This window comes from Cavia porcellus, unplaced genomic scaffold (genome assembly GCF_034190915.1).
Source record: "Cavia porcellus strain 051 isolate PalLab524CR breed Dunkin Hartley unplaced genomic scaffold, mCavPor4.1 scaffold_7, whole genome shotgun sequence".
Taxonomy (NCBI): Eukaryota; Metazoa; Chordata; class Mammalia; order Rodentia; family Caviidae; genus Cavia; species Cavia porcellus.
The window spans coordinates 79,380,162-79,401,595 of record NW_026947490.1 but is presented as its reverse complement, the minus strand read 5'-3'; the positions used below and the strand labels follow the sequence as shown (position 1 = coordinate 79,401,595).

At 37.8% G+C, this 21,434-nt stretch overlaps 1 long non-coding RNA gene across 1 annotated transcript in view; it reads left to right on the top strand.

Moving 5' to 3' along the window:
* Positions 1-21,434, top strand: part of LOC106026917 (uncharacterized) — a 203,880-nt gene continuing 182,446 nt past the window's right edge. Inside the window, exon 1 of the long non-coding RNA XR_001200516.2 lies at positions 1-234. This is a non-coding gene — a long non-coding RNA (uncharacterized LOC106026917). The remainder of the gene's footprint in view (positions 235-21,434) is intronic.

Genomic DNA, 21,434 nt, shown 5'->3' with positions numbered 1-21,434 from the left:
CAAAACTAGACAGGGGATTGTTGTGGGAACTGTGTACTAGTGACAATATTTCACGGTGGCATTGGTTATGGAGGCAGATATGAACTGAAGCTATGCCTTACTGGGCACCCTCTAATTGATAAGCCTGATTCCTACTAATGTTCCTCTCCTCTAAGCCTGAGAGCCTCCTTCGTGAACAACTGTGATGGAACCTCTATGAGAAGGAGCAGAAGAGCCGGAAGGTGACAACTAGAGGTATTTTAAATGTTCTTCCTGCCATTAACTTTTTCAGGGTTTTGTTCAGATGTGTTATTTTCTGTTACAGCCTCACTTGGCTCTCAGTCTACATTACTTGCGTTCTTTGCCATCCGTCCACTTATGAATTTATTCAGTCAGCCCTTATTGAGCATTTCAATATACAAAATTTAGATGGTTGAGGAGAAAAAGGTGAAAATATGCTCCTAATGGCCAAAAAGTTCAGAATTGGATGGGACAGATGTATGCAGACCCCATGAGGAATGCTAAATGATTAATAGGACTCCGGAGGGGAAACACAGACAAGCTGCTAATAAAATTAACAGAACAAGCTTTTAGACAGATGCAGCTGGGAGAAGTCAGGGAAGGTTCTAGAAGCAGGCAGCTTAATGTCTGGGGTGAGGGGAAGAATAACACTGCAGGAGCAGAGGGAGGGAGGCAGTGGCTCACAAGGAGCAAGGAAGCCATGTGGTTTCCCCAGCTCTCTGGGCTCCGTGTTCTCCTGGTGCAGTTCCTGCCCTCTGGCCCACAGGGACTGGGCGAGAAGAAAGCACGTTCCAACCCTTGCTGGCCTCTCATCCTGCCCTCCAGGGGAGGCCCAATGTGCCACCCAAGGTCTTCCAGATTCGAAAATGAGCACTGAGGGGAGCTATGGTTATGCACTGAACAAAATTCTGAGAAAATGAAGGAAGAAAGAATAACTCTGAGAGGGCTTAACTATTTATCCATCTCCTGGCTCTCCTGAGATCTGCCTCATCTGGATTGAATCCCAGCAGTCTTTCATAAAAGTGAATCTTAATCTGAGAGGAGAAAGTTGTTAGAAAATGGGACACCCATTCTTCTGCCACTTGAATATCAGGTAGAGTTCTCACGGTAGGGGACAGCCTCTATTTGCTTCTTTGAACTCATCATAAAATTGTTATCACTTTTTTAAGTGGAGAAACTTAAGCCTTTGAATGACATGGTCATGTTTCCATTTGAAGAAACTTAAAGGCACCGGATAAAATAATTATACTAAAATTAGAAAGTGCTGTTATCGAGAAGGAGGAAATAACAAGTGCCTGGTATCATAGTACTCTGGGAAAGTAACTTCAAGCACTGAAAATATTTTGATGGAAATAAGTTTCAGGCTTTTGCTGCATCTGTATTTATGTAGTTTGTCTATTTTTCTGTTTCATATTCTCAATTGTATGTTTTACATATATATTTTATGTATGCCAATTTCATCAATTTAGTCTGTTACAAAAATAAGTCAAGTTGCACATAATATTTACTCCTTGTCACTATGATTCTGTAGCATGAATAATCACTTTCATGTTTAAATTTAGGAGGATCCTCTAGTAAGAATAGGGCTTCCAATGGAAGATAAGTTGACAGACCAATTAGGAGGCTGGGGAAGGATTTTCTTCTCACACAAGCTCTACAAGTCCTGAGGGCAGCACTGCCCTCCTAAGCAAGTGGACTTAGAAAGCATTTCAGAGTAGCGGCAATGAGGACATCTTGATGCAAATGGATCAGCCTCACGATGAATCAAACCTAGGAGAATGATTCTATCAAGTTGTATTGATCTCTCTGTGCTATGATGGTCCCTTCCAGTCAAGTAGCATGGCGACTTCATCAGTGCTAAAGGAAAGTGATGAATGTTCCTAGTAATACAATCAGTAGAGAAGAGGAGCTGTCAATATCCATTAACTCAGAGGTGAGATCAGTATACAATAATGATGTGATATAATTAAGAAGACTTGGACAACCTTCAAAAGAGGAGCCCCGATGAGCTGACTTTTTGTGTATCCCATCTCACATCCAGGATCACAGAGACTGTCAGTTAAGAGAAAGATTTCTGTCACTGTGGGTGTGTATGAAGAAAGGAGGGTTAACGTAGAATCTATGTTAATGTGAACAGGTCCAGAGACTAGCAGGTAAGACTCGACTGAAAAACTTCCTAACTCAGCTCTGCATCCCCTCTTTTATGCTGTAGAAAATGCACGCCAGACATGCTTACTTTAAAAAGATCTACTGATTTTAGAGAAAAATTTTAGAAGTAGGGAGAGCAAAATCATAACAACATCTCAAATTGTTTCAGTATGGAGTCAAAGTATAGTTGTTAATATTCCTGCAATTGATAAACTAATCTTGTTCTAAATGGCCAACAGTATAGATTCGGGTTGTCAAAAGACAGGCTTTCAAGCCCTTAATCACTCTACCCTTTATTCCTGATTATTTAACACTCTAAGTAAGAATGAGTTTTCACCATCTGTCCACAGTACTTTTCAAATACTTTTAATAAGTCTACTTCGTTTGCTGTATTTTCTAGGCTGTACAGCAAAGTAGAAATCAGACAGAAATTCTTGTCTTCAAGAAATTTGTATTACAATTGAAGCAATTCTAATTTATATTACAATCAAAGGGTAGACAGCAATAGAGAATACCAATCATATTTGAGAAATATGTAAGATGTCAAAGAAGAATAAAACTGGGTAAAGGGATAAATCATGCAAGCGTAAGCAGTGAGCGGGAACACCTAACTGGCGCAATTCGATCAGGCTGTGGCTGACTGGGAGAGAAGCTGGGCCTCTTATATAAGCTTGCATATATAAGGAACAGAGAAGAAGAGGCAGCATGGGAAGAGGCAGCAACAAGAAAGGCTCCTCGGCCCCCAATTCTGAGAAACAGGCAATAGCAGACACCGCACCAATACACATAAGGCGCCATATAGAGAGCCTCATAGACCAATTCAGGAATGAAGTTATCAACGACCTGAAGCTAGAAGTATGCAGAATAGTTAGAGAAATGCTAAGTACCACCCAAGAAAAAACAGGTGGTGGAATGGAAGAACAGAAAAAAAGGGGAGAATTGTTTGATGGAGAAAACAGAGAAAGCATAGAATTCGTGAAGCAGGTTCAAAGGGACTACCAAGATACTAAGAAGTCTATCGAAGACTGGCATAACAGCTTGAAAGAAACTAAGGACAGACTATCTGAACTGGAGGGCAGACTTGTAATATGGGAGAATGAAATGAAAAACTTCTTAAAAATAACAAAGAAACAAACAGCAATAATACAAAGACAAGAAGATGATAAGAGGATCCATAACTTAAGGATTAAGAACATAAAAGAAGAAGTAGGGACACAAACAAGTGAACTACAAAAGCTACTCACAGAAATAATCCAGGAGAATTTTCCTAATTTAGCAAAAGGTAAAGATACTCAGATGTATGAGGCATACAGGACCCCAGCCACCTACAACCCAAACAGATCTACACCCAGGCATATAATAATCAGAATTCCAGAAATTCAATACAAGAACAGAATATTAAAAGCTGTCAGAGACAAGAAACAGACCACTTACAAGGGAACACCCATCAGAATTACAGCAGATTTCTCTGCACAAACCATCAAATCACGAAGAGCATGGGGGGAAATAATTCAAGCTTTGAAAGATAATAATCTCCAGCCAAGATTGAGATATCCTGCACAACTGTCCCTGGAAATTGATGGAAAAACAAGGTGCTTCCAGGATAAAGAGGAACTGGGGGAATTTGCAATCACCAATTCAACTCTACAGAGAGTATTGCAGGATATTCTAAAAAAGAAAAATACAAAGAATCCAGAAATAATGTCAGAGAGGCCACAACGAATGGAGCAGAGAACAAAATGAAGAAGACAAACTGACAGCTACTGACAGAAAAAGAGCTCAACAGAAATGAGACAGAGAAGATTGGATGATAGGAACAGCTGTTTTGGAGAAAATGACATCTTAATAGGTAATACTGATTTAGTATCATCTTGTTTTGAAGTCTCATCTAGCTTTTGTCCTTCTGTCTCCAATGGTCTAAATAGGCTGTATCTTATTGGATTTTATTCTGTACGATAGTATAAGCAAAAACCTTTTAAAGACAAGGAGATTATACAGAAACCATTGTTCATTTTCTGTTAGTCGATTCTAAATACTCTGTAATGCTGTCATTCTCTTGAATGGTTTTACATTGTTTTGATATACTTAATGCTACAGTATACGAAGTTGTACTCAAGGATTTCAAAGAAAGAGACAATATGGTAACTACTTTTAGGTCAGGATTATCTGGTGGTGAAACACTATGCTGCTTAAATGGTTATGTTTTGATCTGCGCTGTTTCGTTGTTATGCCCTTTTTTATCTCAATCTCCACTCCATTATTTACTTTTTTATCTTTATCCTTTTAATTAAAGGAAAAAAATAGCAGGATATATTATAGTAACCCCCTTTGACTTTTCATTACCTTGATTTAAAGCCCTGTATTACTCTCACCATCTGGTTTTTAACTGATGTTCCCCTATTCTGTTTTGCTGGATAGTATCAGTTCGAAAGTTTAGGCATCAGCTGTGAAGATAATGAGATTCATTATGACGCCCATTCTCGTTGACTTTTATCTACTTTTGAAGACCTACAATGTCTCCAATGTTTTGGTTTTGTCAGTTTTATTCTTTACTGTTTTGTTCAATTGTATTATAACTAACGATATAGGCAATTCTATTAGAGATAGCGGGAGGCATTATGGTAACCATTGTTGATCACCTTGTATTGTTTTTACATTATCTATTATGTCCACCCTTTTGACTTGACCGATTCTGTTCTGTTATGTCACATTTGGTTTTACTCTCTTCCAAAAAAGTAATAAGAACCGTGGGAGCAATGAAACCCAAAATGTGTAATAGTCATGGTACAAAAGAGAGGAAAAGAAAGTGCTCCAAACTATATAACTGCATGTATATTTAAGTGTATAAGATAGAAAATGATATCACAGAGTTTTATTGGATCAATGAACAGAACTGTTTGCAGTATCATTGATGGAATGTCCACTTTACAAGCTTTAATTTTGTGACTTGAACAATTATTTCTAAGATGACAATATGTAATCCATTAACTAGTGATTTCCTACTGTTCATTTTTTTCTGTAAATCTGTATAACTTGTACCCTTTCCCTGCTTTTTTTTTCTTTTCTCCTTAAATAAAATTAAAAAAAAAAAAAGGAAAAAAAAAATCATGCAAGCGTAGAAAGGTAAAATGAAGCTCTTTCATGTTGCACTGCCAGACAGGTTTATTGATAAGATTTGGGCAGAATCTAGATGGTAGCAAGAGGCAAGCCAGGCAGATATCAGTGTGAAAAATCTGGTTAGAGAGAAAGAATAAGTTAGGTAATGGAAAGGAAGAGTTTGCCTGCCTTTGAGGAAGAGGGAAGAATGAAATGATGGAAAAGAGTACCCAAAGATCAATTTAGAAAGGGAAGGGATTGTAGAGCCTAAAAGAAAGAACATATGAAGCAAGTTATGTTAAGCAAAAGAGAAAAATAAAGCAAAAAAAAAAAAAAAAAAAAAAAAAGACCTAAAAGAGAAAATGAAGGAATCAATAACAGAAAGATAATGCAGTGACAGGAATCAGTCAATGTCTTTTAGTAAAAATTTTTAATTACTTGTTTTTAACTAGCCTATCAAAAGATGCAGAGTGGTAAATTAGATCCAGAAACAAAATTTAATGCATATTGCATACAAGAGACACATCTAATTCATAAAGAAACAAGTAAACTGAAAGTTAAAAGATGGAAAATGATATACCGTGTAATGGAAACCTGAAAGCAAGGAGGAGTTGCTATCCAATTTTCAGACAAAACAGACTTGAAGCCCCGAATCATCAGAAGAGGCAAAGAAGGTCACTACATTCTCATAAAGAGAACAATTCGATAGGAGAAGATCACCATTGTGACTATATGTATTGAGTACCTGCACACTTAAACAAATACTGCTTGACATAAAAGATCAGATAAACATCAGCACAGTCTTAGTGGAGGACGTCAACACTCAGCTATCACAAGTAGGTAGGTCACATAGACAAAAAAAAAAAGTCAACAAAGAAGTATCTGTGTTCGACCACACCTTTAAACAAATGGATATACTAGATACGGAGGGTGTCTCACTCAGCAACCACAGAATGCACTTTCTTCTTAGCAGCACAAGATACTTTTCTCCAAAATAGACTCTACCCTCAGCCATAAAACACCACAAAGGAATATAAAGAATTAAAATAATCTCATGCATATTATCAGATCACAGTGTAATGAAACAAGAAGTCGATGGCAAAAGACACCGCTAAAGTTATTCCAGCATGTGGAAATTAAATAGCACACTCTTGAGTAATCGATATGCTACAGAAGAAATCAAGGAAGAAATGTAAAACTTCATGGGATCAAATAATAATGACAACATGACATACCAGCACATGTGGAACACAGTTAAAACAGTCCTAATAGGGAAGTTGATAGCTTTGCATCCACACATTGGAAAAACAGACTTATTCTAAATAAATAATCTAATGATACATCTCAAGGTCCTGGAAAAAAAGGGCAACTCAAATACAGAATTGGCACAAGGGAAAAATCTATAGAGATCAAAGCTGAAATTAATGAAATTGAGATTAAAATATTCAATCAATTGATAAGTTGGTTCTCTAAGAGGGTAGAGAAAACATTAACCAAATTACCAAAAGAAGAAAAGAAAAGACCTCCATCAATGCAATTAAAAGTGAAAAAGCAAAATCAAAATGACACCACTGAAGTCCAGAGGATTATAAGCAAATACTTCAAAATCCTACATTCTAATGAATTTGAGAATTTAGAAGGAATTGATAGATTCCTAGAGACACAAGAATTACCAAATGGAAACAAGAACATACAAATATTCTAATAACTGGCAATGAAATAGAGGCAATGATGAAAACCCTAACAAATTAGGAAAGCCCAGAAAATGAGGAGCTCATCACTGAATTTCACAAGAACTTCAGGGAAGAATTAATGCCAATAATTCCCAAGCTTTTCCATGAAATTGAAAGCGAAGGAATATTGCAAAATTCATTTTGCGAAGGTAGTATTACTCTGATACCAAAACCAAAGACAACACAAAAGGAAACTAGAGACCAATTATCTTGATGAATAGAGATACAAAAATCCTCAAAAGATACTAAGATACTTGCAAATGGAAAACAATAATCCTTTAAAAAGATCATGTTTTGCAATCAAGTTGGCTTCATCTGAGGTGTGCAACAGTGGTCCAACATGCATAAATCAATAAATGTAATACAGCATATAAACAGAAGAAAGGATAAAAAACACATGGTTATTTCAGTAGCTGTAGAACTGACAAAATCCAGCATCCTTTCGTGATTAAAACAAAGCAAAACAAAACAAAAACTTCATGAAAGCTGGTGTAGAAGCACCTTACCTTAAAATGACAAAAAATCATTTATGACAAACACAGAGTCAACATCATATTAAATCAGAAAAAATTGAAACAAAGCAAGAAAAAGTTTTAGCAGCTATTCCTGACAGAGGACTCACATCTAGAATACATAAAGGAATCAAAACTAAAAGACTTCATTAAAAAAAGACATAGTTAAAAAGTGGGTAATTGAAATGAATAGATTCTTCTCAGATAAAGAGACCCAAATTGCCATTAAATATCTGAAACACTGTTCCACATCCTTGGCCATTTGAGAAACGCAAATCAGAACAACACTGAGATTCTATTTTATGTCAATAAGAATGGCTGTTACCAAGGGTTCCATAGACAGCAAATACTGGCCGTGTTGTGGGGAAAAAAGGAACACTTCTATACTATTAGTGGGAACATAGATTAGTATAATTATTTTGGAAGTCAGTGTGGAGATTTCTGTAAAAACAAAAATAAACATTTCATTTGACTTAGTTTTAACTCTGGTGGTTATCTTACCAACAGAGCTAGTGATTATATTCCAGGATACATGTGTACTCCTGCTTATAGCAGCTCAGCTCACAAAAATTAAATCCTGGAAGCGGTTGATGTGCCTATCAAGGGATAAATGAATAAAAAAATTGTATGTTCACAACAAAGTTCCTCTTATTTTAACATTGATGTGGCTGGTATTGCGGTGATGGTGATGAGAACTTGAGGGGGCCCTTAGCAGAGTGCTTTTGGCTACGATTTTTATTTTCCTTGAATTAGTCTCGCTTCCTGCACACGTTCTCTATGACACTGTCTCACTGCTGTGGTGCAGGCCATTTTGATCAGGCATCAGATAACCAGTGAAATCCCAACCCACCCAGCAGCACACTTACTGGTTCAGCGATGATTGCTTGCTTGAGCAACCTTGAAAGAAACAGATGCAGAGAGAGATTGTCAGGCTCTTCTGCAAAGAAAAGTTCTCATTCTTCAGGGACAGCTTCCCAAGGTAGAGAACATTTTTCCATCTTGCATGAGGAAGCAGAATGGTATCCCCTTTGAGTTACTGACAGTTCCAAGGGAAACCACCTGTAGGAGAAGCATCCTACAGGAGGCAGAGCGGACTGAGAGGAAGAAAATGGGTCCTGGAAGTTATTTAGCTGCAGAATCTGAGTTCGCCTTTACTGGCAAGTCAAGTTAGATTGTGTTATTCCTGACAACAAAAACGATACCAACAGATATAAGAATGGCAGGAATTTAAGAACTGTGATGTTGCAAGAGCTCTTTATGAGTCAATCAGTGAGAAATTGAAGGAAATAATTTGCAGAATAGTGACATTAGTTGTTTGGAAGACAACAGCGTGTAGAAAATATTGATTTTCATAAATTTATCAGTATGTGGACTGGTATTAAGAGAAACTAGATGTAGTTGTAAAAAATCCAGTCTATGGGCCCAATAGTTTGGGTTTATAGCTCTTAATTCTTCTATTCATCAGCCACTGGGGAATTGTTTATTCTCAAAGCCTCAGCTATGACAGTAAAGGCTTTAGATTTTACTGAAGTTTGGCATGGATTAAACACTTCAAACAGTGAGGTATGCCTGTCTCATAGGGCTTTTCTGAGAAGAAATAACACCGTATGGATAAATTGCCTAGAATAAAGCCTGGCACAAATTAAGTGTTCAGGAAACTTTGGATGTTATTATTCTTATTGACAATATTAATACTTCATGTCTTGGTTACTTTTTTCTTATCGCTAAGACACAATACTTATGTCCAAAATGAAGGAAGGAAAGATTGTTTAGCTTACAGATTTTGGAGGTTTCAGTCTATATTCAGCGTGGTCCAAGACAAGGAGGTGTGGTTAAGGCACAATTATTCATGGAGACCGCAAGTGACAAGAGCTAAAGGGTAAAAGGGAAAAGCATCCCTCCTTCTCTCCTTTGTATTGTATTCTGGCTCCACCCCTGGGCGGGTGCAGCACTCACACTGCCAATCCCAGTGCTAGACAGTGGACCAATCACAAGTGTTAGACTCAGCTGCCTCCATGACTGCATGAGGCTTTGGAAGAATATGCAGACACAAACCATAAAACCTTGTGTATTCTCACAAAAACTAGAAGATGGAGAAGTAAGCTGATAATTTAAAAATTTGATAAGATTTGTTATTTTCTATATCATAATGCAGTATTTTTAAATTTTTATAGTCACATTAATGTTGAGAATCTGTAACTTAAAAATTACAAAATTTTATTGTCAGTGTGATATTTAATATTTGTTAACATTACTCATGAGACTGCCAATTAAGCTATCAAATGTTCCCATGAGGGGCCTCAGACCACATCTAACCTTGCATCTAACCTTCCCATCTTAATTCTTAGTATCACCTAGATAGTTCATGCATCTAACCACTCTGCTTTACTTAATTATTTCAGTCTAACGTGATTTTATTAAGACTCTTGTCTTTATTGACTCAGTTCTTTATTCTAATTTCCATTGTGGACATAGTAAAAGTACCTAGGATTACAGACTTTTGCAGGATGGGGGTGAAGTATATTTTAAGGTCCTGTTTCCTGCCTGGTGTTTTCAGGTACTCAAGATTTACACTTTAACACACACAAGGTTTTTAGAGTTACAGTATTTGACATTGGCTTTAATTTTATTTATTTTTCATCATCTTGAGTATGTAGTATCCCAAATCACTCTCCTGACAGCTCTGTGGAGTAAACATCATCCTCTAACTTGCAGCGGAGAGAACAAAATCATTAAGGAGCATAAGAACATGACCTACTGGCTGATATTCAAGCTCTCAGCCTGCTGTAATTTCTTCTCCCTCCTCCTGGCTCCTGAAGCCTTCAACCTCTGATATTTTTAACTTTACAACTCAGACTAAGTAACCACAGAGCAACAGGGTCACAGAAGGCAGTGTTTAGGTTTCTTGTCCATCAGATGTTGTTAAACAAGTCATGTGTTATCACTCTTAAATGAATTTTTATTAGAAAATTACAATACCAAGGACAAGAAATTGATGATGAGATGGGGTAGGGGGAAGGAGTGTATGAGTGGAAGGAGACACATTTCCTCTCTAAATAACTGAATAAATATGACAGCTTTTTTTTATTTTTATCTGTATTAACTGGGGTATTTGAGAAAAATTTAAGAACAGTTTTCCAATCTTGTAGGGATGAAATCTTAGGTGAATATGTTCAAGTACCAAAGACATTGAAATAAGGATTTATTTCAATCTACTATTAAAAATGAGTCAGTGGAATTTGTGTGCTTAATTAAGATGAATAGCAATTTTGGCAGTCTTAAGGATTAAATCCAGGGTCTTTGCACAGAACTAAAATTATATTCTCAATCTCCCTTATGAAAACTGTTTATTTTGAGATGATCTTGCTAAGTTTCCTAGGCTGGACTAGAACTTGCGATCTTCTTAGGATTTCAAGCATGCATCACCACACCTGGCTCCTGGGGTGAGTTTTAACCTGGTGTTAAGATGTGTGATGATGAGCAGCTCCATGGAGAGTCGGGACAGAGCACAGGAGCTGGGGCTGGAAGCCTGGTATTCTCATTCCCGAACTGTTTTTCCCTAGTTACAGCCTTAAATTAGTCTCTTGAGCTTCCTCACCTTCTCCTTCCTCCTTTCTAACATGACTTGAGACTAAAGGAGCCTGGAGTCTCATCAGCTGTAAAGCTATCATCCTCTAGGAAAGGACTTATCCATAGATACTAGCTGTTTTACCCATACCAGGAGATGCTGGGTGGTTTACAAACTAAAGAATGTTATTTCAGAAAGCTGCATCAGGATGCAAACCCCCTCTGGAAACCAGCGCCATGTGCAGGCCACTGCTGGACCGGGAACAGACAGATCCCAGCCCCTTCCAGCATGTGGAAACAAGAAGTCTCCCTCACCACCATAAACAGACAGGTTGATCTGGAGAAACACAGGCTGTGCTAATAGCTGTGGAGGTGAAGTGCAATTGGATGCCTGTGGTGCTTTGTTGTTTCTCTAACATTGCAGGTCTAGGGCCAGTGGTCTGGATTCAGAGAGTATCTGTACACAGTGTGACATGCAGGAGGGATCTCCTTCTGAGGGTTGCAGCCATTGTTGATTCCCCATGGTCTTGTTTTGGAAGTCCTATATTGTTTCCATTGTTTTGTTGGGTTGGGTTTTATTCTCTTTTGTTTTGTTCGATCATGTCAAATCCAATGGTAGGAACAGCTATTTTAAAGAAAGCAAGATACATTATGATAGCAATTTTGGATTTTGTTTTGTTTTCAAGTCCTTTATTGCACTCATTGTTTTGTTTTTATTGTTTCTATTCTATTCTGTTCTGTTTGATTTTCACTATATCTGAAGTTTTCTGCAGCTATTTTGAAGACATCAAAAGGCATTATGGTAAGTATTGTTGATTTCATGATTTGAAGTACCTTATCTTTTACATAGGTTTGTTTTGATTGGTTTTATTCTGTTTTATCCTATTTAAAAGAAAGAAACAAAGAAAGAAAGAACACTTTTTCATTCCACATGGAATAATTAAGCTGAGGGTTTGGCAATTTGTGCATGAAACTATATTTAAATTGACCGAGGAAAGCTTGTGGACCATGCAAGCAACAAATCAAATGTAACAAAGGCAAGAGAAACATGAGTTATAGCTTTAAAGACTTCAAAGTCTGCCAGAGTCAGAGCTGTAGGTCAGAAAGGAAATAACATTGCCTGAGACCACAAAAGGAAAAGAATTTTCAAATGTTTCCTGTCCCTGTTTCACCTCTCCGTCATACAGCCTTTTACTGGCCCAGTGGCACGTGGTGCTTAGAACAATAAACCATCAAATCCTGTAGTGCAGGAGTCAGAAAAGACCAGGCTAAATACAGGGGCCACCGCGGTAGGCAATTAGGACTCCGCGACCAGAGCAGGGTGATTGTTTTAACTGTCTCGTTCACCTGCAAAGCTGTTCAGTGACACTGAATTGCAAGATTTCAGTGAAGCTGCGTTTAATTTCCTTTACCGAGCCTGTTTTTCTTGATTGCAAATCATCCTATTTTTGCTATTTTGAAATGGCAAAATACTTCATGAGGATAAAACACAGGCAAAGTCCTCAAGCCAAAGGCCAGCAGTAGACTCATTCCTGGCTGAACTGTGCAGATTGGGAGCTCTTGCTTGTGCATAGGATGCTGAGGCACGTGGAGAACCAGTGTATGGATGTGGACTCCTCCCTCACAGATATCATTTCTTTCTACTTACTAAGTAGAATTCAAGCTTTCCTAGAAAATGCCCTTATATAACCCAGGGAGCTCTGAAACCCAGACCATTAAGCAGTTTTGAGTAGCACATATGGCCAAAGTAGGACACAAATCAACTGTTCTAGTTTACGTGTGACATAGTCAAGGGACAAAAGGTATCAAAAAATAAATACTAAAATAAACAAAAAAAGACAGGAGCTGCAAAACACAACATAATCACACTGAAATCTGAAGAATGTTGTCTGTGCCTTCCATCTCCCCACTCCCACATTTTTAATAGCTTTAACAGTTGCCTCTGATCCTTTCTTGGAACAGTGGACAGTTGCATACGCTGTGGTCCACCTACTACCACGGCAATTCCACTACTGCAGTGTGGCTGGGTGTCAGCAACAGGCTGGGAAAACCAACTAGGGCAGAAGGCACAAGACCAAAAGTATGTCCAATAGGCAGCTGGAGTGAGGCTGATAAAGGGACTGGACTATTCTAGAAACAACTTCAGTGTATTTAGTTCTGGTCAGCCACTATCGCCATGAAAGGCTGGGTGGTTAGCTAAGCCTGTTCGAAGTGTTAGGTCAGAGTCCATCTGAAAGACTCTGGAAACCAGCAGACGTTTTGAAGTCATGTTTTATTATACCAGTGAATACTGGTTTTACCATTGGAGCAACACCTGTATCCAGTTATTAAGTTGTGAAATTAGTGTAGCCATGATTCTTTGCAAGACTCCAGTGTGTCATCAACTAGTGTGAGGTAAATCTTTTAATCATCAATGTGAGAATCAGCCTCTCATTTTGTTGCAATTTCCTACACTCTATATTTTTCTCATTAACCAAGAAGTCTAGATTGTTGCTCTATCATTTATTGATATAAAATAACTTTTACCTCCCACGACTCATTACTCTCTTCCTTCACTTTCTAGTTCATTCCCCTCCCACACTGCCTCATTTCTCTCTGCTCCAGCACAAAGGCTCTCAGGGAATTCCATAGAATGTCTCAGAACACGATGGGCTCTATAAACTATAGTTCTTTGGTTTTAATCTTATCATGGCCCTCATGATTGCCTGGTAATTGATTTATTACATTTTTTAGATACTATTGTCCTGTACAATCACTTTGTGCAGGGCAAAGAAAACAATGCTGTGTTCTTTGGCAAGTTCTCTTACATCATCATGTGTAAACTGAGTGGCGGATGCAATTCAGGGCTCTCCACCTGTACACACTTTAGACCCTCTAAGACTTCCTCAGATGCCAGTCCTTCTCCACTGACCTTGGTCTCATAGGTGACCCTGGCTTCTGCTTAACTGAGCTACATGCTTGGGTTTCCTGGTTTTTCATCCTTTCTAAAATCTCTGTATCACTCACTACTGTTTTGCTGATAAAGAGTTAGACCCCTGCTTAGACACACCCATCCAACTGTGCTCTTCTTCCCTTCTCTTTTCTGTCTTTTAAAAGTCATAATATATTTTTTATCTTTGATGATATATTAAAATTATGAAAAATTCATGCTGGTTAAAATGTGGTGATATGGAAATAACTAAAATAAAATGAATGTATTTACTTCTTCTAAATCCCATCTAGTCTTGCTATTACGTTAACCTGCTAGGTATTCTTCTATGATAGATAAATATTATAAAACATATAAGTGCACTTACTCTATATTTTATACATAACAAACACGAATCATTTTGTACATGTTACTCTCTGACTTGTGTTAAAAACTCAACATTCCATTCAACAAATATTTCTCACATCTTGTTCATTTCCAAATAACAGATTGTACCAATGCAGTGTTTCACAAACCAGCATTCTGAAGAATAACAGGTTGGACAAAGTTCAAAAGAAAGTAATATTGCTTAAAACTTTGCACTGTGAATCCTTTGAAGTGAAAGATCTACATATTTTTACTTATTAGACTCAAGAATACTTTTCTTTACACAAGAAACCTATTGAGTTTTCTCAGGAAGTAAAGAAATACATTTTAGAAAGTATATGATTTAGAAAAATGTCACTGTAATAAAGACATTTGATTGAATTCATTCAGAAATGAGCAAGAAGGAAGGTCTGGTTCTGGTGAGAGCCTCCCAGAAGGATGGTCAGCTTGTCTGACATTATCTGATTCAAAAAAATACATATCTGTGCTGTTTATTGAAGTCACAGATGCACAAGCATTTAAAAAATGTGTTAAAAACAATTTCATACTAAGTATCATCATGGCTCAAAATTCCTTTAAGTCATCATAAGACATCTCACTTTGGCTCTAATTTGGTCCTGCTTGGGTTGGAAAAAAGTTATCTTTTATTTGACATCTGTTAATTTCCATTAGAAACTACTATGTCTATATTCCATCAAGTGAAAATACTATGTTTCAAGATTACTTTAGATCACTGATAAATTTGGCTTCTTTATAAAGATAAAAACAAAGACTTAAAAGCAAGTATAATGTATTTCTTTTAAGCCTTAGAATTGTTTGCTTTTATCTACACTAACCTGCATGTAACTCTAAACTTAGCCCCAGGAGAAATATTCCTGCTACTATAGCCTTATTCTATGCCAAACAATATTTCCAGAATATAAGGAAATATTTCCAAGTGTAAGGAAAGTACATATTTCATTTGGATGTATGTCTCTAAAAAACAAGAAGACACACATTTTCTGCAATAGCTGTAATGTATTTATTTGCAAGTGACCAATTTCTAGAAACAACTTGACATGTTCTGATGTATAAGAAGTAACTCTCAAGAAAAACACTAGTGCCAGAATTTAAAGAACTAAAGACTCCTACTCACACTGCACAGACAATAGGAAACTCAGGTTCTTCTGTAAGAATGGGTCCAAAATTTGAAGCTCTACCCACAGCAGGTGAGGGGTCTGGTTGTACTTTTTCTGAGTTCTTGGTTCATGCTTCCTCTACATTGGTTTATTCCTAGGCTGGGGGCAAAATAGCCAGCACAGTTCCAGGTTTCACAGTCAGATGTCACATTTTCTAGACCAACAGAAGGATCTGTCCCTGAGCAGATCAACCCTCCAATTTCATTGAACATACCACACTGCAAATTCATTTCTTACCAACTAATAGCAACAGATCAATTACAACTTGATAGCAAGGACTTAGGCTAAAGGCCACGAGTGACAAGACACTACAGGAGATTAATGACTTAGATTAATTAAGCTTAGTTTTAGAGGAGAGGATTAGGTCTCCTAAATCATTTAAACTAATTTGCTCTGCACCGGCAAGAAAGGAGAGGAAACGGATGTTGAATGTACTTGTTGTCTAAGATGAAGTCACACACCACTCAAATCTTCAGGCTTAAAGCAGCTACATTTATTTAGCTCATGATTCTGGGGTGAGCAATGCAGGCAGGACCATCTGGATGGTACTTTGAAGCAGTGTGTCTCTAGCACGTGTATGAAGTCGTACGTGGGCGAACTAGTTGCTCTGTTTTGGGGAGTATGTTAGCTACTTACTGAGGCAGATTTTTTCTTTCTAGAAGGGTTGTGTTCTCCAGCAGACTAGTCTGGGCATTTTCACTTGTAAGAGATCAAGCTCCAGGGGACGAGGGCAAGTGCAGTTTCTGCGTATGCAAGTTTGCTCCTGTGCCAGCACCCAAAGCAAGACTCATGACCACGCCAGATTCAGAAGATAGGAAAGTGTCCTGCGTTTCTTGAAGGAAGTAGATATTTGCCATCATCTGCTCTGGCAAATTATAGGTCAAAGCTTCTTAGAAGAATAAATGCACTGTTCCTTTTGTCTTTTTTCTTCATTTTGTCCACTTTAGTAGAACACTTTTTATACAGGAGACTAATCAAAATTTAGAAGATTTCTAGATACTTACTGTTTTGGATTTTTTTCACTTCAACTGCAGCGTATCTGGCTTATGACTGGTTATGATATTATTGTAGAATATGGAATGTTTGTTAAAAAAATTTTAAATTCTTAGCCTTTTGCCTAAGGAAAGTTTCAGAAATGAGGAACTCTTTTAGATTTCTAAGCATAAGTCAACATGTTCTATCGTAATCTTAATTCATTAGTGTAATGCTGTATGGTACTGAGGTCTGGCGGCAGAGGAGCAGGGTATGTAATGGTATGTAATGGTAAATGACTCCGTCTTTCTGTGCCTGTAGACATTTGCTGTTTCATTGCTCTGAGCCGTGCAAGCTCAGAGATGATAAAGAGCGATTTACCTTATTCAGTCAGTTAGCAATCAAGTAATAAAGCTGAACAGATCTTGAACTGTCATCTAAATCCTCTGTTGAACCACAGTTATATTTGGAAGGTGGCCCATTATTAAATAAACTGTCTCTCTCAAAGCACAAATAAGAACCAGGAAACCAAAAAAAAAAAAAAAAAAAAAAAAAGAGGCCTTTAACCCTTAAAAATTATGTTAGGAATCCTATGAGATTCACTTTACTTGGAAGAGAGACTTTTCAGACCAACTTCTGGACCTCCCTTACTTTTTCATTCTTTATAATGGGTCCAGGTAGTAGTTCTAATCTGTTAGTGGATCTGAAAGTATTTCAAAGGGGAAAAAAGATCACAATTATAACAGAAAGTTAAGCGGTATCTCATAATGTGACAGGAAGGATAAAAGACAAAATTTAACCATATTCAGGGATTAAAGAGTATGGCATTTGTCTCCTTTCTTAAAAATGAAAACTTATCTCTATTTTACTGTTTAGAAGGGGTGTGGCTATAATTTTTGTTCATAAAGTACCCATATATGTCTTTAAAGCGGTGTAAGCAAATAGTATAATTCAACTGGTTGTTCTTTTCAGGTACCAGGGTTATGCTAGAGATGTTATTATCCTCCATATCACTCTTGTGGTTCAAGAATTTGCAAGAAACAATAGTTGGAGAAACATTAATTTGGAGATTCATAAAGAATAAAATAATTTATTGAGAATAACTGGGCCTACACTCTACAGAAAAAGCTTTAAATACTTTACTGAGTGACTTATGTGATTATAAAATGTGCACTACAAAATACAGAGCTTTTCCATCATAGTTCTAACGTGCACTTTGAGCCCTTCCAACAGAATTAGTAAAGCCCTTAGTGGTCTGGGATCCGGGGCTCATGGAGTGCTTGCCCTCAGTCAAGTTTATGCTGGATACCATGTGTCTCCAGAGGAGCTATTTCTTGTAGGGTAGGGTTTGCATCTGAATGAGGAATCACACTTTCCTGAGAATAATCAACATGATATTGCGAAGTTAATATCCATGTAGTTTGTCTTGTGTACTGGCTACTCCAATATTCTCAGGGAACATTCCTGACCCTGCCCAGAAGACATATGCAAAAGAATGTCATGGTGCTCACGACAAGGAAAACACAACACTGGTCCAAATGCCCCACCAACCAGGGGGAGATGGTGAAAACTCTAATATTCAGACAAGGAATGATCATATTCTAAATAAAATGGATTAATTTGAGCTATATAATATTAAGCTAAAACATGAACCTTTAATAGTCTTAATTTGCTATAGTTAAGAACAAATAGATTAAAAATTACATTTTATTACTTTTTTTCTTTTGGTACCAGGGATCAAACTCACAACCTTGTGTTTGCCAGGCAGGGACTTATGCCACTGAGCTACATCCTTGGTCCTTAAAAATTACATTTTAGAAAGTGTATAAATATAAAAAGACAATATGAAAAAAGAAAGCAAGACAATGAAGTGATTAATACTTGATTCAGTGATGTTACTTTTGGTAAACAGTGGAGGTGGAACCATATTGATGCATGCAGGTTTTTCCAGAGTCCCAGATCCTTTAAAGTATGGGTAGTGTGATAGGTACTTAGTAAATTATTTATTTATTTATTTATTTATTTGCATTTTTTTTTTTTTTGTCTTTTTCGTTTTTATTGGTACCAGGGATCGAACTCACGACTGCCTGCTTGCAAGGCAGGCGCCTATGCCACTGAGCTAAATCCCCAGCCCCCAAGCTAAATCCCCAGCCCCCTAAATTATTTATTATATGCAATTAAATAGCCATCTAGGTAAGTAAAAGTAGAACATATACGTGCCAATAATGAGAGTGTGTTATGAAATGGGATTAACCCAAGGCTTTCTGTCTGAAGGGTCATGGAAGATCTTGAAAGGAACTTTGGTAAGTTAGCAGCTGAGGTCACCATGGTTTGATGTGTAACACATCTATTCTCCTATGCCGTGAAAAGGAACCAAGGTAGGCATGCAAGTGTGACATGCTGGAGAAAGTGAGAAATCAAGGACATGGCCGTATGAAGCAGTAATTGCACACTTATCCTCAAGTCCAAGCTTTCTAGGAGGTTGGCTTGCTGAGCCCGAGGTTGATTGCATTTACCTGACTACATGACAGACATCCACCAGCATCTGCTCTGCGTATGAGTGTGGCCCCATCCAGCCCATTTCAATGGACTGTGCACATCCTCTCTGTGAACCATGATACAGTCCAACAATGCACGTTTAATTGGCACATGTCTCTCCGCATTTTCCCCCTCTGCTGTGGTCTTCTGGCTTTTGAGTGACATTTTTTAACAAAGGTCTTTTTAAAAAATAGCTGTAGATTAGTTTTCAGAACCAGCATTGCATACAAGTACATTTTGCAGACTCCACGGTAGGAGAGATAGGGGTGCTTTTATCTTCCTCCATGGTTTGTTAGATAAATTACGACAGCCGCAGCAGCACTGCAGACCTCTGAGCAGAACTGGTCTGGTGAAATGAAAAGGAAGGACTCTAGGGGAAGTAGGACACATAACCAAGACGCCAGTGTCAGTGGCATTGCTTTCCGGCTGCACCCTGTGCTGCTGCAGTCCTGAGGGAGCCTTTGGAACCTGGTCTTCCCACTCGAGCGAGGCTCAGCCTTCCGCCAGGCAGCTGTTTTTCTTCGGCAGCATATTTGGATTACAATCTTTGGGGTGAAAGTTGTATCTTTTCCCTTCTCCACCCAGATGAAATCATTTCCTTTCACTATGCAGGCGCTTCATTCCTATGAAACAGAGGAGTTAGGGAATAAGGGGGAAGGGCGGGGAAGGCAGTGTGGACAGCCAGCTTATAAAAACACAGGGGTATAATATTTCAGCAGGGAAGAAGGCTCGGACTGGTGAAAGACAGGAGTGTATGAGGCCTGACTTACCATATTTGTGAGGTTCATCTTCGCCAAGCCACACACTAGAAATACACCGTGCAATGCCTGAAAAGAATTCTTGTTAATGAACTAATTTCACTGTTCCTTTTTAGAATTGTTGAAACCTTACAATATCAAACTCTTTTGGGGAATCAAAAGGCAATTTTCAAAGTCATATTAAATCATAGGATGGAAGAAGTACTCCCTAATCCTCAAATTTGCAAAAATGGGAAATGGAAAGCTTTGCTTTTCATTTACAACACATGAAATTTGAAAATAGCATAAAGACCACATCTAAACTCTCCCTTTGCCCTAAAATGGCATTGCAATCCAGAGAATGAGAATGCACTGCCACATAAGCCATCATCACTTAATAAATACAAAGTTTCCACAGAATGATGTGATTTCTTCAAACTACATCCAACATTCTTGACCGCCAGTTGGCTGGGGGAAGAAAACAAGCCACATGAAGGTAGAGAACAAAGCCTCAAGATTAGGAAAGGAAAAAGTATATGAGTTTAAATTTTACTGCTCTACTCACCTGTCTTTAGTTAATTTTTGAGAAAGATAGAGATGAGATAAATAGCTTAGGACACTTAGAGAAGGCCACGTGTGCTAATGTTGGCAGCATCTGGAGGACATTTGTATGTATCCTTGTGTCACATAAACAAAGGGCCAGAATTAGAGATTTGGATATGGACTGTTAGCACGAGAAACCAGTAAAGCTTGTTTCTTCTAAGATGTCTTCAGGGAGCCAGGCACACTCCTGTAATCGTAGCACTTGGGAGGCTGAGGCAGGAGGATCATTGCATTTTTAAGACCAGCCTGGGCTACACAGTGAGCTCAAGGCCAGCCTGAACTTCATAGTGAGACCCTATCACAAAAAGACAAAAAACAAAACAAAATAAAACATGTCTTCAGGGAAATGTCAGGATTACTGCTATTATGAGGCCTGGCCTCTACAGGAATACTTTCCAAATAAGCCATGGTCACCAGTGGAATATAGCTCTGTCTTAAGATACTTAATAAGAGGGAAAAACAAAACAAAACAAAAAAAGAATAGATATACATGTAGAGACTCATGCATGTGTAGAACTTCTGGTTTATGAGAACTGATTATAAAATTCATGATGAAATGAACAACTACTTTGAAGAAAAAGAGACACTAAGGTACCCAGTACTGATTCCGTAGTGTCATGATGTGAAATCCAGCAATACTATTATTCTTTGCTCAGGGTGATTTTAGTCTGTTTTATTTTTTTTAAATTTCAACATATGTGAAGGTAGGGACAGCTATTTTGAAGAGAATGAGAGACACTATGGCAGCCATTGTTGACTTCCCTATTGCCTGGTCTTGAAGACCCCAAATGCCTTCACCATCCTGTTCTGATCAGTTTTATACTATTTTGTTTTGTCTGAATTCATTGTATGTGAAGACATGAACAACTATTTGGAAGAAAACAAGAGACACTATGATAGATAGTGAAGATCTCCAGTTGTCTTGCTTTGAAATCTGTGCCTCTTACATTGTTTTCTTCTGATCTGTGTAATTTTTATCTTGCTTTGAAATCTGTGCCTCTTACATTGTTTCCTTCTGGTCTGTTTAAAATAAAATTTGAAAAAGATACTTAATA